The sequence below is a fragment of the Lissotriton vulgaris genome, chromosome 1_1 (assembly GCF_964263255.1).
Source record: "Lissotriton vulgaris chromosome 1_1, aLisVul1.2, whole genome shotgun sequence".
In the NCBI taxonomy this organism is placed as follows: Eukaryota; Metazoa; Chordata; class Amphibia; order Caudata; family Salamandridae; genus Lissotriton; species Lissotriton vulgaris.
The window spans coordinates 563644026-563663655 of NC_141685.1; positions in this window are offsets into that span (position 1 = coordinate 563644026).

The window sequence follows — 19630 nt, forward strand, 5'->3', positions numbered from 1 at the left end:
GGCATGGTGCCGTAGGAAGTCAAAGCAATTCAGGCCTTACGTATCGCCTATAGCAGTTGGATGACCAGCGGCCTACCTTCTTTACCGTCCCGCCCCTGCCGCCAAAGTAGCGACCCCTATCCAGAATGAATGAGATGAGTAACCTGAGTTCCCTAGTCCCAGACTTACCAAGGCCATCCGCAGCACCGCTTTGAATTGGTACTGCGAAACACAATCACCCCCTCGTGGATGAACAGAGCCTGACTCTTTCCCCCTGGACGGATGGCTATGTACGACTGCATGCATGGGACCGGGCAAATAAGAGTCTCCGGCGCGGGGCACAGCTGGATCACTGCCCCACTACCCAACTGGTCTGTCTTTGATTTCCTCAGGATCACCTCTAAAAACCTAGAGCCAACCCTGGTGTCCCCAAACTGAAGTATCCCTGAGTGGTCACTGCGAGATGTCCCCACTATTTCCCCTAAGTGGAATGCCCCATAAAAGGCTAAGGAAAAAACTGCAGAAAATAATGTGCCCTCAAAATTAGAGGAGCACAGTCTAGGGAGAACACCGAGTATGTCTCTCAAGGTCCTAACATCGAATGGCCGCCTCCCATCACGCTTTGGGCCCTCCCTTCTGGCCCAACCGGACAAAGCCCTCCTGACTACAAATGAGGTCCCAGGGTCATACAGTCCCGCTAATCTGGCGAAAAACCCCACAGCAGACACATGAGCCCTAGCATAAGAGAGTGACCTGCCCTGATCGCTAAGTTGCTGTAAAAAATTATACATTGCATGATCGGTAAGCCAACATGAAAAACCAGCCTCTTGCACCAATGTCCTGTAATACAAGAAACCCTGTTGATATGCTTTCCGATTGCGGTCACTCAATGAGGCACCTACCAGCCCCGCTAAAGCGGGGCTCCAATCTTCCACAGTGATGGTGGGAACACCGTCATCCGGTCCTCCGCCTCTGGATGATACCTCCGGAATTCCTGCAGCTTAGAACGAGACAAAGCATCAGCAGCATGATTGTCAACCCCTGGAATGTGAGCTGCCTTAAACAATAGGTTCAACTTCAAACATGCCAACACCAGGCGCTTTAATAATCTCAACACATGCCTACAGGTAGCCCCCTGGCAGTTAATGGCCTCCACTACGGACAAATAAATAGGTCATGGCCTCTGCCCCCACGCCCCCACCAGACGTGGGTCACCACTCTTGACCCGGAAGTACTTCCCCCGGCCGGCCGCCCATAGGCCGCTGGCCAGGAGTTCAAGCCAATGAGGGTGCGGCGTGGGCCGGGCCCTAAAGGCGGGCTCGTCTAGCCTCGCCCTTTGTAAATGCATTCTCACACTACAGCAGTAAGTGCGAAAATACAAATGTAAGGAATAGGCAGAGTGGGGGCCCAGGGGGTACTGGAACCATTAAAAAAACTAAGCCTAGGTAACCAGTTAACAAAGACATGTAAATACTCAAATGGTCTTTAAAGACCGGTGAAAAGCTCAGGCGGCTGGAGATAAGACTCCAGACACCTCCCAGCCGAGCCCCCAGCAGCACGAGCTGCACTGCAGCAGCCCGGGCTGAAAGACACTACGGGGAAGGAGGGGGGCAGAAGGTATGGGCCTCGGCAGAAGTCTGAAGGGAATGCGCAACCCTCTTCCTATCACTCCACGGCCCCCCTTGGGGTCGCGCCCCACAGTTTGAAAACCCCTGCGCTAATGGCTGCCTCTGGCAGTCTCTCTGAGTCTGCTGGTCTTGGTAGTCCGTTCCTGTTGCTCTGAGTATTTCCCTTCTGGCGGAAGGTGCCGGTTTCTCAGCGCTGCAATTAGTGTCCACGGAATCCCAACTACCACTTTTCAGGCTGTTAGGACACATCCAAGGTTTAGTCCTTGGAGGCCGCTCGCTTCCCGGAAGGCTTACACAGATTCACACAAGGTGGTCTGAGTTCGGGCAATGCGGCGCTATTGAAGGAGGTGCGTAACTCGAGGCAGGACCAAGCCTCTAAATATCAACAGAGTCTCTCTCTCACAGAGGAATTGAGTTGCACCTTTCCATGGGGTATTAAATGCTTTTATTAGCTGGATTGTAGCACACGCACGTCCTGATGCATTTCGGTCTCAACTAGACCTTTCTCAAAGGAAGAAGGTGCTTCGGCATTGTCCCTGGTGGGCGGACTTCCGGCTGTTGGCTTGGTATATTCAGGCTGCATTCTGGGCTGGTACCGCTTATGTACTCTTAGTGGGAGGGAGTGTGTTAGGTATCCCAGCATGCTCCTGTTTGTTTTTTGGTTGTGGAGATGGTTATCTCCACTTAGTTAAGGAATGGGACGAGGACAACGGGACCAGGAGTAATGAAGATTACTGGTATGTAAAAGGACATTCCCAACGACAAACTGCAATTTAGCATTTTCATTCAAATGTTCTACTTTTTTCTTTTAATCTTCTTTTTATCCTTCACATTTTTGTGGTATACTATCCTCCACATTTTCCTTGTAGTTCTTCTCAAAAGGGGCGAATTCACAAAGCAAATTTAGGAGTGCAATAAAACTACTTTGTTAATGTAAAATGTCAATCCTCACAGAGAGAATCAGATTTGAAGGTATGTTATTGTTATCACCTATACTTAAGAATGTAGCAACTTCACTAGCATTGTGAGAATGCTGCATTTGGAACTGTAGTATTAGATTAGTTGGTTGGATTCAGAAAAGGACTAATGTATGTGCTTGTAGGTAGTCATTTAACCATTGTATGTAGATTTCAACTTGGAAACTGAAGTAAATTTTTTTCTTTTGTCAAAGGAGGAATGAGTGCATTTCCATGGTCGAAGGGAACACTCCTATATTTTATGGAGGTGTAGTAAAAGGGATCCTACAGGAGATAAATATTTTCTCCGTAGATAAAAAAAGACGTTGTGGCACATTTACAGGTCTAGAATATTCTGCAATGTCTATATAAATACATTTTGCGTGTACACTAGGAAATCTACAAATGTCGTATATTTCCAGGAGTAAGCTTAGGGTTGTTTTTGAAACCCATAAAAGTTGAAAATATGCTCTAAATGTAGATAAATCATGCAGAAGCATTTTCTTTTACATTTTTTAAGAATTGCTTTGTGAATCTGATCCTCTGTATTTTAGGTTTTTGCTCTTCCTTCCCAAACTTCTTTATAATGTATGCTTTCTTCCGATTGGTTCAAATTCTATTTTGATCATTCCCCTAATTTTAGCCTGTACATTTTCTTTTCAATTCCACATTGCCGAATTAGAGATTGATTAGGTTTTCATTATTATTAAAAACGTTTCATGTGTATTTTGCTTTGTCCATTCTCCTTGAGCAAGCAATGGCAGGGTGGGTGAGACTAGTATCTCAAATGTGGGGAGTTGTTGGATTAGCAACATAGTGTCAAGTAGTAGGGAGTGGTCATAAAGGGGGCGAATGGATGCAAGGGATTTAAACATCCTCAGCTGTGTGTTTCACCCTCTTTGCTGGATTTACCTCCATGTGCCCACAGTAGTAGCAACTATGCAGCCTACTATAAATGATGCTGAGTTACACCCAAGAGGGCCTAAACAGGAGAAAATGTGCTAAGCATGACAATATCCAGCCAAAGAGCATCCTTTATATCACTACCTTGTTCTCTGTGGGATAGTTGAACTCACTAGAAAGCAGTGGTGGTGCGTCCATTGGGGGTGTTGCCCCACTAATGCCACAGCCCCATCGTTCTGCTTCTGATGCTAATTGCAGCAATCAGGACTCTTAATTGGAATTAGCATCAGAAGTAGAACACAGATACTAAAGGGGGTGAGGCTGTGGTAGTACTCTCCGGGGTGAGTGTGTGCATGTTCGTTTTTGGGCTGATCATTTTTATGATCAGCCTGAACATGCGCACTAGCCTTCCCTGTGGAATTTTAGTTTACGGGCTGAACATCATCTGCGCCAGCTTGTCACCCACGTACAACGCGCACGACAGCCATTTTAGGTATCATGGTCTCCCTGTCCACGATCTATCGCCAGCGCGCCCCTCTGACCCAGCAAGCATCCTCCGCGCACCCTGGCTCCCCCTCCCTCCCTCTCATGAGCATAACCCTTCTGCATGACCCTGTTCTTGGGAGTCACACCCGCGCCTGACCAGCACCTCCTCCCCTTCTATGAATACCCCTCTGTTGATAAACCATCCCTCCACGCTTGATTGTCCCCGCGGCACGAATACCACTCCTTTGATGATCCCTTCCCCGTGTCCGACCGTCCACACAGGTCCGAGGCCATCGCCTATGCCGGGAGATACCATTTACTGCCCCTTATTGTATGAAGTCACTCCTCTTCAAAAGACCCACTATTGATCAGGGCCTCCCCACCCCCTGGGATATGATCAGGCGCACACATCCTAAGACTCGGCGGAACACTCAGCTGTGTGATGACCCCCTCCTCTTATCAGCAGGTTGAGGACCTCTATTGTGGAGGTATAGGGGGGTGGGATTGACACGAGGATTACGGGGGTGTCTTTTTCCTTACTTCACAATGTCTTGATTATAATAAAGAAAGGTCACATGCCATAAACCAGTGTATAAGAGGCCAGGCCTCAGAGAGGCTGTTAGAGCACCTCGAGACGATACCTTGTTGTCTGATCTGATGTGTTCTGCTCCGTTGGAATAAAACTTCTGTTTCCTGCCTTCTGGTCTCCGGCGCCTGCCTCATTGCTTGGTAATTTGAATGGTACAAAGGCGGTTAGTGCCGGGCAAATCTTGAAAAAGGTCATCGCTGTACCCTTTTTCCACAATTGGCGTCCCAAAGCGTGGGGCCCATCAGCAACACGTGGATCCAGTGGGAGAGGTCCCGACGACAGAGTGAACGACTGCAACGATCGGGAGAGCTCGTGTCCGATAGACCCTCGTCTGACAGCCGATCATCCGACCTTCACTAGTTCCGAACAGACCTCTCTCGAGTGATCTACGGTCCTGACTGGGAACCATCAGGAGTGCCACGAACATCACGAAGAATAGAGGACGATCGGGCGCTGGATTCGGAAGACAGGAAACCGTCCATGCGGTCCGGGTAAGGTCGTGTAAACACGACAAATTAAGAAATGATTGTTTGATTTGGATAATACTAGTATTACGCTTTTGTTGAGTCTTCTGGAGATTCACCGTCTGCAAACGGAGAAACAACAGGCTCTCTCTTTGCAAACAGTGAAGGATAGGTAACGCAGACTTTTGTCCCCATTGTAATCCGTCGTGCCTATCTTCCTCCCCCACTGTTTTCCCGAACTACCGTTCGTGGATTGTTGTCTGGAGATTCTCTGTCTGCAAACAGGGAAGAACAAGGCCTCTCTTTGCAGGTAGAGAAAGAGTGGGTAACGCAAACCTTTAACACGTCGTACCCACTTATTCTCCCCACTGATTGTTTGATTGACCGAACACTGATTGTTCGGTATTGGTTCTTTTGAGGTATTCACCGCCGGCAAACAACGGAGAATAGAAATATTCTGTCTAGTCTTTGCCCGCCGTGATAAGATAGGTAGTGCAGACCTTTGTCCCCGTTGTAACCCGTCATGCCTATCTTCTCCCCACTGATGGGTAGCCTGTTCAGCCCGGACCGCTTATTAGAGATGAACCATCCAGCTCCACTGGAGGGCACCCCTAATGAGGACATGTTCACTAAGCATGGACTAGTCGCTATAGCTTATACTAAGCTATGGCATAAATATACGAAGAAGAACCCTGAAAGTCAGTGGCCACTGATAGGTTCCTTTGATGATCATAAAATAAAAACATTAGAAATAGCGCTCCAGAAAAATAAGACTACGCCCACTATGCTCGATAGTATCGGCATGTGGCGCAAAGAAACGGAACAACGAAGAAAAAGAGAAGAAGCAAAAATAGGGAAAGAATTACGAAAGGCAGCCCACCTAGCCGCTAAGCAACTAGAAGAAGAAATAAAAGAAAGAAAAGAAGCTGCACAAAACCAAGAATCAGGGTCGACAGGTCAATGTCCCGTTAGGACCCCCTCTGCGCTTTACCCTGACTTGCCCTCCAAACAGCGGGCGAACGATGAGTTACTGCTAGGTCCCCCAATCATCTACATGCCCCCTCCATATGCCCCCTGCTAACAGCACCTGCAAGCCCTGAGTGCGAGCGAGAGCAACCTTAGCGCTAGTGCACCAGCCCTCGCGGCCTCCGCACCAGCCTCATTAGCAGCACCAATAAATGACCCCGAGGCTAGCAAGCACCAACCAACCAGACCAAATAGGTTGAGCAAAGATGAGCGGGATGGGATTGACAAAATAGCAAAGACACTAGTAGAACGAAGGGAGAGCGAAGAATACACAATGAACATGTATAACTCGCATGCCGACAGCCACAGACGGCATTTCATTTTGTGATTCAGCTACCACACCCTGAACGCATATGAGGTAGGTATCACAGTAAGGGCCCCGCTAACCTGACAACGCTATATAGGAAGGTTGATATTGGAGATGGGACTGAATGTGAGGCGACGGAGCTCTTCAGGCAGATGCTTGAGGTCTTCCGCCACCTCACGGAACAAAAACTAGAAGACAAGGTTACAGTCCCTGAAGCAACCTCAGTAGAAGTAGCCAATACTATGATGCCCATCAGAGAAGCGGCCCCTTACTGGATTCCGCCACGTGGTCTGGGAACAAACGATGATATTAATCACGCAGATGCAAAAGGGAGGGTTGTGTACAATTGGGTTTACCAACCATGGGACCGACAAGATATCCTAACTTTTAGACAAACTCTGCCCGATTTAAGAAAGAACCCGACAGCATTCTATACCGAATTGGCCACAGCCTTGGGTTCGGCGATAATGACTTTAGCGGACATTGATTTGTTTTTCGGGTTATGCCTGCCAGCTGATGTGTGGAAGCAAATCCGGAAGGCTGACGACACGGATCTGTTTGGGCATACCTGGAATCAACTCAGTGAACTAGATAGACAGCGGGAGCCTGGAAGGAAACCAGTAAAGGACATATTAGAGCTCCCAGACAAATTAGTTCAGAAATTAAAGACACTGATCCCAGAGAAAAGGGTAGATTGGTCGATAGTCACGGCCTGTCGTTAGAAACCCCAGGAAGATGTATCAGAATACTTCTCCCGATTCGAGACCGTGTTCTCCGACTACAGTGGCCAAGACATGACCACCGCAACCGGACAACACCTGTTTGTACAAAACTATGTGAAGGGCCTATCACAAGAGGTCTCCCAAAAACTGCAGACGAGTGAGAGTAGTTGGGGGGCCTCCAAACCTGCAGCTATCCTCCAGATGGCTCAGTATTACGAGCACCAGAAAAATGAGAATGACAGGGCGTCTGAGAAAAAGAAGAAAGATTTGAAAGAAAGGGTGATGATAGCCCAGATACAAGGTATAGTGGTCGGACGGGAACCCCAAAGGGGGAACTACCAATCGACCATCCCCAGAAATCCACCTCCTAAAGATCACACCCCAACACCCCACACTGGACGTAGAGACATTAGCAATGACCAATGTGCCTTCTGCAAAGGATTCGGCCATTGGAAATCCCAGTGTCCGGTTCTGCTAGAGATGAACAGAAATAGGGACCCCAAGGATGTAGCGGGTGGACCGAGAAATAGGGGGCAAGGACGAGGGCACACAAACGACACCGACAATGACAGATCAGGGAGATCGAACACATTTGACCGCCCCCGACAGAACCAGTATCAACTATCCGACGGTGAGAATGCCCCTGATTTTGCATAGGACTGCCAGGGGCAAGGGAGGGATCCAGTCGAGCTCTGTGTTGACCAGCAAGGTCCTTACGTCACTGCTAAGGTCCTGGGTACAGAGTCTCCATTTTTGGTAGACACTGGGGCGACACGTAGTGTGTTATCGAAACGACTGATTCCAAGGGCACCCTTGTCTGGCTCACACATTACATCGATAGGTTTCGATGGGACGCCCTCCACTAACCCCCTGTCTGTGCCTATCACCTTTGACCTAGAAAGTAACACCACTGACACAACGTTTCTGCTCTCCTCCAACTCCCCTGACGCCATTATGGGCATCGACTTACTGAAACATTTTCGAGCTACCATTAGGTGTTCCCCAGATGGAATCCGAGTCATCCTGTACGACAACCCAGACATACCCAAATCCTGCCCTGCACGACACATGTGCTCCATAACTGATGCTGACCTGTCCTTGCTCGATACCCTGCCCCCGTACCTATGGGCCAAAAATGACTCTGATGTGGGACGAATGATGATTGACCCCATTCATATAACTGTAAGACAGGACGCTATGCTCCCGAAACTCCCACAATATCGGATATCCCCCGAGGGCGAGAAGGCACTGGTAGCGATCATTCAGTCTCTGGTAGATGCAGGAGTGGTTGAAGAGGTGGTTAGCAACTTCTGCAACAGCCCAATCCTACCTATTGTTAAGAAGCAAGGTGAAGGAGATGAGAAGGCGTACCGCTTCATCATCGACCTGCGAGAGATTAACAAAGTGGTTGTACCCCAATACCCCGTAGTCTCAGATATCCCAACCATTCTGACCCTCATCCCGTCCACTGCCACCACCTTCACTGTTATCGACCTCAAGAATGCGTTTTTCTCTATCCCCATCCATCCAGACAGCCGTTATCTCTTCGGCTTCACCTTAAAATCCAGCTCGTACCGATTTTGTAGAGCTCCCCAGGGGTACACTGAAAGTCCCAGTATTTACAGCCAGGCCCTCAAAAGACAGCTGGACGCCGTCCAGCTACCGGATGGAGTGGTGTTGATCCAATATGTCGATGATATCCTTTTGGCGGCCGACACCACCCCACTTGCGATCACAGCCACTGTTCAACTCCTACAGTTTCTCGCAGAAAATGGCCATAAAGTTTCCAAAAAGAAATTACAGTTCTGCCAGCCACAAGTGACATACCTAGGCCATCTCCTGTCCAAAGACGGGAGGAAACTCACACCCGACCGAATCCAAACCATCCTAGACACCCCCGTCCCGAAAACACAAAAGCAAGTCCGCTCTTTGGTTGGCCTTACCTCTTTTTGCAGACAGTGGTTACCTAATTTCAGCCTCATTGTAAAACCCCTACTTGCCTTGTTGACCAAAGATGCCCCCTTCCCGCTCCCTTGGACCCCTGAGTGTCAAGCATCCTTTAAGGAATTACGGGATGCCCTCTGTTCAGCACCCGTCCTAGGAACCCCGGATTACTCCAAACCCTTCTCCCTCTTCACTCACGAAAGGGAGGGGTGTGCATTGTCTGTCCTGACTCAGTCCATTGGTCCTAAGCAGCGCCCTTGTGCCTACTTCTCCGCCACTCTTGATCCTGTAGCCAGAGCTTTACCTGCCTGCCTTCGAGCAGTAGCTGCCGCTGCTGTCTCTATCCGTCAGAGTGAGGGAATCGTACTTTCAAACTCCCTCACCGTGTTAGTACCCCATGCTGTCGACACCCTTCTGAATCAAACCAAGACTCAACATTTGACTAGCGCACGACTGACTGGGTACGAATTGACGCTACTCGCACCCCACATCACACTAAAGAGATGCACAACTTTGAATCCTGCCACATTGTTGACCCTGCCTGAAAATGACCCCGACGTTCCTCCCATACACGACTGTGTGACCCTCACTGACGAACAGACGAGGAGTAGAGTTGACCTCCGAGACACTGCTTTCGCAAACCCCGATGGAGAACTATGGGTAGACGGCTCATGCATCAAGCTCCCAGATGGCACCACTTCAGCTGCCTATGCAGTCACGACAGCCCGGACAATAGTTGAGACAGCCCGCATCACACAACGATCTGCACAGGCAGCGGAACTGATAGCCCTCACACGAGCATGCATCATAGCCACGGGAACCACCGCGAACGTATATACAGACAGCCAGTATGCCTTCGGGGTGGTTCACCATTTTGGGCTCCTGTGGAGGGAAAGGGGATTCCTGACGTCCCACGGCACCCCCATCCTTCACAGAGATCTGGTCTCTGCTTTGATTGAAGCGGTTCTCCTCCCCAAACGACTAGCGGTGATCAAATGCCAGGCACACAAGAAGGTGACAGACTTAGTCGGACAAGGGAATGCACTAGCCGACATCACTGCACGAACCACAGCTGAGAATAGGACGGTGACACGCATGTATGTGACCAGGTCACAAGCAGAGAAATGGACTGACGCAAGGGAAATGATCAGAGACATCCAGTCGGCCAGCACCCCTCACGAACTGACTAAGTGGGCGGGGGTGGGTTTGAAGGATGATGAGGGCTGCTGGCGAACAAAAGATGCAAACAAGTGGTTGCTGCCTGACTCATACCTGATCCCCATACTGACAATGGCTCATTCCCCCGCACACATAGGATCTGCACCCATGATCCAACTCATTTCCAAAGTCTGGCACAACGACAAAATCCCCGACTCAGCCAGACGCCTAGTCCAGCAGTGCCTTATCTGTCTGCAACACAACCCCGGGAAAGGAACTGTGGTACCCCGGGTAGGGTTTGGGACCCCCAATCACCCCTTTGAGGTCCTTCAGATGGACTACATCCAACTAGAGAGATGCCAAAGCTTGAAGTATGTACTAGTCATCGTATGTGCCTTCAGCAAATGGGTAGAGGCCTATCCAACCCGTGACAACACTGCCATGACTATTGCCAAAGTACTACTGAAAGAATTCTTCCCTCGCTATGGCCTTTGTCGAATTTTATGGAGCGACAATGGCCCCCACTTCATAGCTGAGGTTATCCAACTAATCCTAAAGGGATTGGGGGTGAAACAGAGATTTCACGCAGTCTTCCACCCCCAATCCGCCGGCCTGGTGGAACGCCATAATGCCACACTGAAGTTGAAATTGTCAAAAATAGTGGCAACCACCGGACTTAAATGGCCAGACGCTCTCCCTTTGGCCTTGCTATTGATGCGCTCTACTCCCACCAAACACCATTTGACCCCCTACGAGGTTGTATTCGGGCGACCGATGAACCTCCGGACTGCTCCCAAGCCAACCTCCATTCATGACGTCCCGGACGTCCTACTGTCTGATTATTTGTGCAAGTTAACTAAGACGTTGTCTGTCCTTCATCAACAGGTGCAGCAGGCCATCCCCGATGCTTCCAGGGGCCCCGGCCACGACATTCAACCGGGAGATTTCGTTCTAATACGAAACTTCCAACGGACCAAGAGTCTGGAACCCCGGTGGACGGGCCCATGGCAAGTGCTGATTACCACACGGACGGCGCTTCGAGTGGAGGGGAAGAGGCACTGGCTGCATGCACATCACTGCCGGAAGGTCTCTGCGAACCTGGCCACGACAGAAAACGTCAACACCCAAGAAGAGCTCCTGAACAAAGACCGACCGACATTGAACTGTTATCCCGATACTGAGGCACTCGAACTTGCAAAATTCTCTGATCCCACTGTGCCATCCAGAGATGGGTATTTCCTGCGTCGAAAGGAGGGAGCTTCGGCTAAGTAGACCACGGACTAAGTTGAATCTCAGAACGGTGACCTAAACACAACCAAGGGTTACCGGGAGAGAAGCTAAACGAAGTCTGTGGTTCTGCCCGCCACCGAGCCCCTTGAAGATGATGGAAGCGCCAGATAAGAAGATGATGGAAGCGCCAGATAAGAAGATGATGGAAGCAACAGGAAATACCCACTATAGAAACCCAAAGACTGACAATTTGCACAAATCAAAGACAATCGCCCTCTTTATTGTCTTCCTCTTCTGCCTCCTCCTCATGACCTCCTTCTGGATCCTGGAGGAAAGCACACCGGCTCATGAGGCATTGCTGCCCACTGCACAACCGACCCCCATGAAAGAGCATCACCTAATCTCCCTGTCGCCTCAGCTCCGAGAAAGGCGCAGGGAATTCTGGAACAATTCCTTCGTGCAACTGTTGCACCAACACAACCTGGCTGCAAATGCTACGAACTGCTGGATCTGCGGGTTGCTCCCGCATGCCACTGGACACTCCATCCCCTTCATCCCTTCTCCTTTCTCAGTTCACGGCTCCTGCCTCGCCTGGTTGATCCTCATGCAAGAGAGCCACAAGGACAACGCCACTTCCAGCCAGACAGTGTCGCACTTCTACTCTGGGTTCTGGCTGAACAAAACCAGAAAGGCCTCTGCTCCCCTGTGTCCTGCGCTCACAGGCGCCACCTTCCTTAAAGACATTCCAGCCAAAGAACGTGTCGAGGTACAGGTGCTCCACAATCCAGCTAGGTCCACCTTCTCTCATCTGCGAAAACAAACTACCGCCACTCTGACTGTGGCTCTGTCTGTTGTCAATGTCACAGGTCTCGTGTGTCTCGAAGGCCAGGGAACACAGCTGGTGGGTCACAGTTCCTGCCGAGTCACCAGAACATTGGACTCAGTTGACCCCCCTTCCTTTGTTGCTTCTCCAAATATGTACTTTGTTTGTGGCACAAAAGCTTACACCTGGCTCCCGAAAGGCTGGAAGGGCACCTGCTACATCGCCTTTGTTCTCCCTCCTACGTATGTCGCCCCTGCTAACCATCACCGGCAGAGGCGCGCAAATGACATTGAACAAGCCGACTCCACTGGAGCACAATTCCTGGATGCCGCAAAGGGACTCGTTCCCCTGTGGGGCCCAATGGCAAACAGCCGCGCTATCCGACACCTGACCCAGGCAGTAGAAACAATGATCAACATCACGGCTGGCATCCTCGCTAACAACACGGCGGAGCTTCAGGCGGTCCGCCTTGTGACCCTTCAAAACCGCCTTGTTCTAGATGTGGTCCTAGCCGATCGAGGAGGAGCATGCCGCATCATCGGATCTAGCTGCTGCACCTACGTGCCAGATAACTCGCCTTCAGTCTACAAAGCAATTGAGCACCTCCACAGACTTTCCTAGGAGGTTCACCAAGAACAAGAAGGATGGTCGCTTGGGAGCTGGTTTTGGGACACTTTGAAGGACTGGGGTTGGAGGTTGTTTTTCTTCATACTGATACCTGTTGTGATATTATGTGGGTGTTGTTTAGGTATCCAATGTCTGCCATCTTTGTGCAGCTTTGTTTCTAACTGTATGTGCCCAAAAACTTTGGACTTCCGAAATGAGCACATGAGTCCCCTCTATGAAGTAGAAATACGTGGCCTTATGGGGATAAATCCGAACTGACAAGTTGGCGAGACATGTTAAAAGGGAGGACTGTGGAATTTTAGTTTACGGGCTGAACATCATCTGCGCCAGCTTGTCACCCACGTACAACGCGCACGACAGCCATTTTAGGTATCATGGTCTCCCTGTCCACGATCTATCGCCAGCGCGCCCCTCTGACCCAGCAAGCATCCTCCGCGCACCCTGGCTCCCCCTCCCTCCCTCTCATGAGCATAACCCTTCTGCATGACCCTGTCCTTGGGAGTCACACCCGCGCCTGACCAGCACCTCCTCCCCTTCTATGAATACCCCTCTGTTGATAAACCATCCCTCCACGCTTGATTGTCCCCGCGGCACGAATACCACTCCTTTGATGACCCCTTCCCCGTGTCCGACTGTCCACACAGGTCCGAGGCCATCGCCTAAGCCGGGAGATACCATTTACTGCCCCTTATTGTATGAAGTCACTCCTCTTCAAAAGACCCACTATTGATCAGGGCCTCCCCACCCCCTGGGATATGATCAGGCGCACACATCCTAAGACTCGGCGGAACACTCAGCTGCGTGATGACCCCCTCCTCTTATCAGCAGGTTGAGGACCTCTATTGTGGAGGTATAGGGGGGTGGGATTGACACAAGGATTACGGGGATGTCTTTTTCCTTACTTCACAATGTCTTGATTATAATAAAGAAAGGTCACATGCCATAAACCAGTGTATAAGAGGCCAGGCCTCAGAGAGGCTGTTAGAGCACCTCGAGACGATACCTTGTTGTCTGATCTGATGTGTTCTGCTCCGTCGGAATAAAACTTCTGTTTCCTGCCTTCTGGTCTCCGGCGCCTGCCTCATTGCTTGGTAATTTGAATGGTACAAAAGCGGTTAGCGCCGGGCAAATCTTGAAAAAGGTCATCGCCGTACCCTTTTTCCACATCCCCTTATGAAACCTCATGCGCAGCCCCCGGTCTCCTAACGGGCAGGGAGTATCCCTGCCCTCAGACAATCCTGGTGGCAGCATTGCAGGAGCAGCGTCTGGATTGACTGAGAGTCAGGAGTTGCCAGCCACTCGCGCAAGACACTGAGAAGGCGCCATTCCCTTTCCAAAGCACCGGACCCTGGCCCAGGAGCAGAGGCAGCGAGGACCCGCCTAGTCAGGTAAGTTTATGTTTAAACCCCCCTGCGGCCCCCACCCCCGTGCGACTATTACAAGCGACTGCCCATATCCCCGGGGCAGGCTACTAATTTGAGCCCCATGCAGAGAAAATGGAAGAGAAGAGCTGACGGTCCGAGGGGCTTCAGTCCCAGTCTGGGTCCAGTGGAAGATTGGACACTGACCTCACTAGAGTGGGGCGCGCGCTGGAGCGCCGCTCAAACTCCTGGTTTAACAAAAATTGAACGTTGGTTCGAACCTGCAGCGACAGGGGTAGCGCACGCTTTTGATCTCAATACCTCTTCATAGGTGCTCGCTTCGTCAAATAGTCCTGTCTCCGGTGGCTTGGATCTCTCTCCCTGAAACCGCTGCCTGCAGGTGATTTTGACAGGGCGATGTACTTTGTTCATTAAGTGGCATACAATCCCTAGATAGATTGTAGTAACATACATAGTTTATTGGTTGCCGATCATGAAGGGATAAGAGTTAAGAGTTTATATAACGCTGCATTGCACAGTTGATTATTGCACAAAGAACACCACATCCCCGAACATTTATTTGACAAGGTGTTAATGCACTATAGACATAATTACAATCACCAGTTTGTGCAAGGCGGGCTGGAGATATCCATTGTTTTAGTTCATGGCTTAAACAATAGTAATATTGCCTAGCTCCATATATTTTCGGGTTCCTGCACGGAATCCCAGAACACCTTGCCATAGCTGGCCTGCAGGCAGTGACGGCTCAAGAGAGAAAAGTTCCGAAAGCAGGGACCAGATGGAGCAGAACACAATGGTCCACGTGAAAATAACACAAAGATCTTGGCGGTTGAGTCCAGGGAAGACAACCTGGCAGCTCTGTTGCACTCTGTTAGATTTGGGGGTCTCTAGATGGCACAGGTAGGTACTTGTGACAAATAGGGACCCTCTCCTCTAGCCAGGACAAGGGGATTACACTCCTAAAATAACCCATGCTCACCTCTAGGTTGCGTGGCGTGAGCAGTTAAGGCTCATTTCAGAGGCGTTGTAAGTTAAGCAGTTGTGACCACATGCAGTAACCCAGTGACAACACTACAAATGGACACCACACAAGTTTTATATCAAAAATAAGTAGACTTTATATAGAGTTACCATAAGACCATAAACAACCAAAATACACACTATGATTACTTTAAGATGGTAGATTTAAGCTTAGTCCAGTTCAGTTCTTAGATGCGGCATTCTGCGTCAATGTACCTTAAGTTGCGTTGCGCTTCCATGACAAGCAATGTCGCAGCGATGGGAAATGCGCAAAGTTCAGATGCAAAGAAATAAAGACGTGAAGATCTTCCAGATGCGGCATGCTTCTAGGGGATGCGAGAAGTTCTTGGTTCGATGCGTGGACTGCAGCGGCGACACCCTTACGATGCGACGACAACAGCTCCAGCGGTGACGCTCTTCTCCCACGATGCGTGAAGCTTCCGCTCGATGCGACAACTACAATGGCGACATCCAAGATGCGACAGCAGCAGCTGTGATGGCGGCGCGCTTCTCGGGGATGCGAGGTGCTCTCGGTCGATGCGGTGCGATGCAACAGTTCCAGCGGTGACACCCTTCGTCCGAGTTGCAACGGCAGGCACAGCGACGGCGACACGCTCCAAGCTTGTTGCGACTTTCTTCTCCTGATGCTGTGCAGTGCGACAACTACAGTGGCGACACCCTCTTTCAGAGTTGCGATGGCAGCAGCAGCACCGGCGATACGCTTCCTCTTTGTTGCGGCACGCTTCTCTCCGAGGGGGTGAAGTCTGTTGTTACTGAGACTTCAGCAGGAGTCAAGCTCTTTTCCAAGCCCTTGGAGATCCTTCACAAGTTGAAAGCAAAGTACACAAATTTCCTTTCTCCTTCCTTTGGCAGTGGGGCAACCACTGCAGGCCAATCCCCCAAGCAGCACTTCAGCTTGGGAACAGTCTCTCCTCAGTTTCTTCAGGTTCCTCTCCTCAGTAAAGGTTTCTTCTTGTAGTCCAAAGTGATCTAATTTCATGGGATCAGGGTCCCAATATTTATACCCCATTGCCCTGTCCAAACCAGTTCTGAAGCACTCTGTTTACCAAACATCTCCTTTCCTTTCACAGTGCAGGGCATGCACATCAAGAGGTGGAGCCAGCATTGTGGAAGGCAGGCACAGCCCTATTCAAGGTTCAGGTGCAACTCCTCCCACCCATCTAGATGCATATCTCTATATTCACCACTGGGTGACTCAGCCTGTCTCCTGGAATTCCCCAGCCCTGTCACTCACAAAACAAGACATAGGAATACACAACCTAGCAGAGGCAGGTTTGAATGGTTAGACAAGCAAATACCTACTTTCTAAAAGTGGTATTTGCAAACAGAGAATATTAAAATAAACTTTACTAAAAGATGTATTTTATTATTCTGACTTCAGGCATACTAAACTCGAATTTCTACCATGTTCTCTGGGACAGTTAGGGTTATAAAATGTAATAACTCTAACAGCCCATTCTAGTCTATGGAGAACAGGTAGCCTTGCATAGTGAAAAACGAAAATGGCTGTAATTCACTATCAGGACATGCCACACACATCAGGGCTTGTCCTACCTTATACTTACAATGCACCCTGCCCTTGGGCCTACCATAGGGGTGACTGATATGAAGAAAAGGGAAGGTTTAGGGACTGGCAAGTGGGTGCACTTGCCCAGTCAGCATGACAGTACCAGACTGCATGCAGGCTCTGCAATGGCAGACCTTAGACACATTTTACAAGGCTGCTTCTGTGGGTGGCATAACCAGTGCTGCAGGCCCACCAACAGTATTTGGATTTACACGCCCTGGGCACACTTAGTGCACTAAGCTAGGGTCTGACAAGTAAACCAAATAGCCAAAGATGGAACCACTGATTAATACAACAATTTACAATAGGAAGCACTTGCACTGTGGCACTGGATAGCAGTGGCACAGTGCCCAAAGCATATAACACCAGCAAAAATACATGAGGCAATGGCAAAAATGGAAGGGAGACCCACGCCAGTGGTGCCAGGTCTAACACACTCGTAAAAGTCAAACGTTCAGTCTCCTGCACATATGAAGCAAGCAATGTAGAGTCGCAATTTAGTGCGTGCTACAGGCGTGGAACTTTTTTCTGCATATCTGTGCGAGAGGAGTCTTTCTGGACAACATGTTTAGCATTGAGTAGGCTTGTTTTTAGTAGGAGAAGGTGTTTAAATGGGATGTAAAATAAAAAAAAAAATTGTTAGTGAAAGTTGTAAGGACCAATATCTCCAACCATCTGGGCACCAATTGCATCCTCATCATTCCTTTATCCTGAAGTCCCCCTGCAGTGTTAGCCTTTATATCTTAGCTTGTGGTTCCCCGATCCCCAAGGACGCCTAAAACTGCAGATCTCATGCTTCTTAGAGACACCCTTGATGTTCCCTAAGGTTAGTAAGGCCCTCTTTTGGCCTGCCCACTCTCTAGGCTTGCCTGCCTTACCCCCTTCGTCAGGGCTGGCTACAGTATTTGAGGTCACGGGGGTACAGAAGCTGAGCCCAGGAGTACTAACTTGAATGTTTCTAAAAGTGCATGACTTTTGTAATAACGTGTGCAAATATCAAAACAATTCTACATACATGTGGTTTGCAATTCTATTTAATACTCTTGCCATTTGCGGTTACACTCGAATGATTGCAAATACCTTTAGTTATGAAAGAGTTGGTGAAATAAGTGAAACTGCTGATATCCACGGAGAAACAGTAAGGCTTATTCCGACTCACCTTCTCTCTTACTTCCTACTAGGGAGAGAGGTGTACAGGGCGAGGTGCAGACATGGATAGATGTGTACAGCGAGAGATGCAGACTGGAAGAGAGGCAGCAGGGAGAGATGTCATGTGTACAAGGAGAAATACAGGCTGGGTTAGATGCAGAATAGAAGAGACGCGGTAAGGAGAGATTTAGGTAAAAGTTTAATAACTTTTCATGCTCTGCTCTTGCAAATTGCTTTTTGTAAAAGGAAGTCAGCTTTTTGAGTGTGAGCTAGGCATGAGTCAGGGCCTCTACTCTCCAGCTCTCTTAATCTGAAATTCAACCTGCTCCGTACAGCACATGTGAACAGTCAGCTGGTTATTTTGGGGCACCATTTGCCCACTCTTTTTTCAAAATGCTAGATAGGGAGGTCTTGCCTGCTGGTGATCCAGAACCTCTACTTGGTGTGGGATCGGGCTGCCTGAGGGGGAGGGGTGTTGGGGGATGACCTGTTCGTGTTCCAAGCTGTCCAGGTCTACTCTTATGCTGCCCTTTGAAATTGCCATTAGGGAGTGTGGCCAGACCGGGCTACTAGTGCCTCTTGAAGGGACAGTGCCCCAAAGCGGTTCCCTGGGTTTTCTTTCTAGATGTTGGAACTGGTACTCTGGACGCCATTTTGTGTCTGATATATAAAGGATTAAGAAAGGTTGAATGTACAATCATTTTGGTGGCTCCAGTAGCGACACCCACTCCCCTCCCCCCCCCCCCCCCCCCACACACACACAAACGAATGTTGATAGAAACTTTACTGCTATATCTAAAACTTGCCTTGATGTACACGATTGATTGCTATCCGTCTCAAATGTATTCAGCTTGGGTTGATGACAAGTTGTCTGCAATGTGTTAAGTTTTTTTATGCTTACTGTTAAATTTCAAATGTACATTTCTGAAGTAAACCATTAAATGAGTAAATGGGAGCGGCACATTATGTAAATACCGAAAATGGCCTATCTCTAATCTTGGGGGGGGGGGGCAAATGGCATGGGTGATTCCGTTGGGGTGGGTAGGGGCACAACTGGCATTGCACGGGTGAGTGCACTGTTGAATTATGTACTGTATTAATAATTATGTGCAGCGCCTTGGATAAAAAAACTGCATTATAACAATATTTGGTAAACAGTCTCGCTCGTTTTTTTCCCAAAAAAGCTACCAATCTAATCACTGGAATAGTTACTCGTTTAATTGAAGAAAAAAATATATATAAGGAAGTAATTATACCAAATGCTGGGTGTTGTGGAAGCGAATGTGCTTATTAGTGGCCAAAAGCCACGGAGACAACTGAAAACATTTTATGAACATACAGGGAAGACTGCTTTAAACTGTGTTCTTTCATCTTGTGAACACAAGATTTCACATGAGAGGGTTCATTTAAAATGTGCATACGCCTCGTGTATACAGATGTTCGCAATGGATTCGGGCGGTCTGCTGTGCTGCGGATGGGACTCAAAGTACAAAGTTTAATCTGAAAAGAAAAGAGCCCGTGCTTTCTCGAGGGCATGTGTCGGTCTGATTAATCAACGGAGAAATCATGCAGAGTAGCACCGCATTTTAGCAGGCTGCGGTGAGAAACTTAACATGCAATAAGTCTTGAATGACTTCCCGACTAAGTGA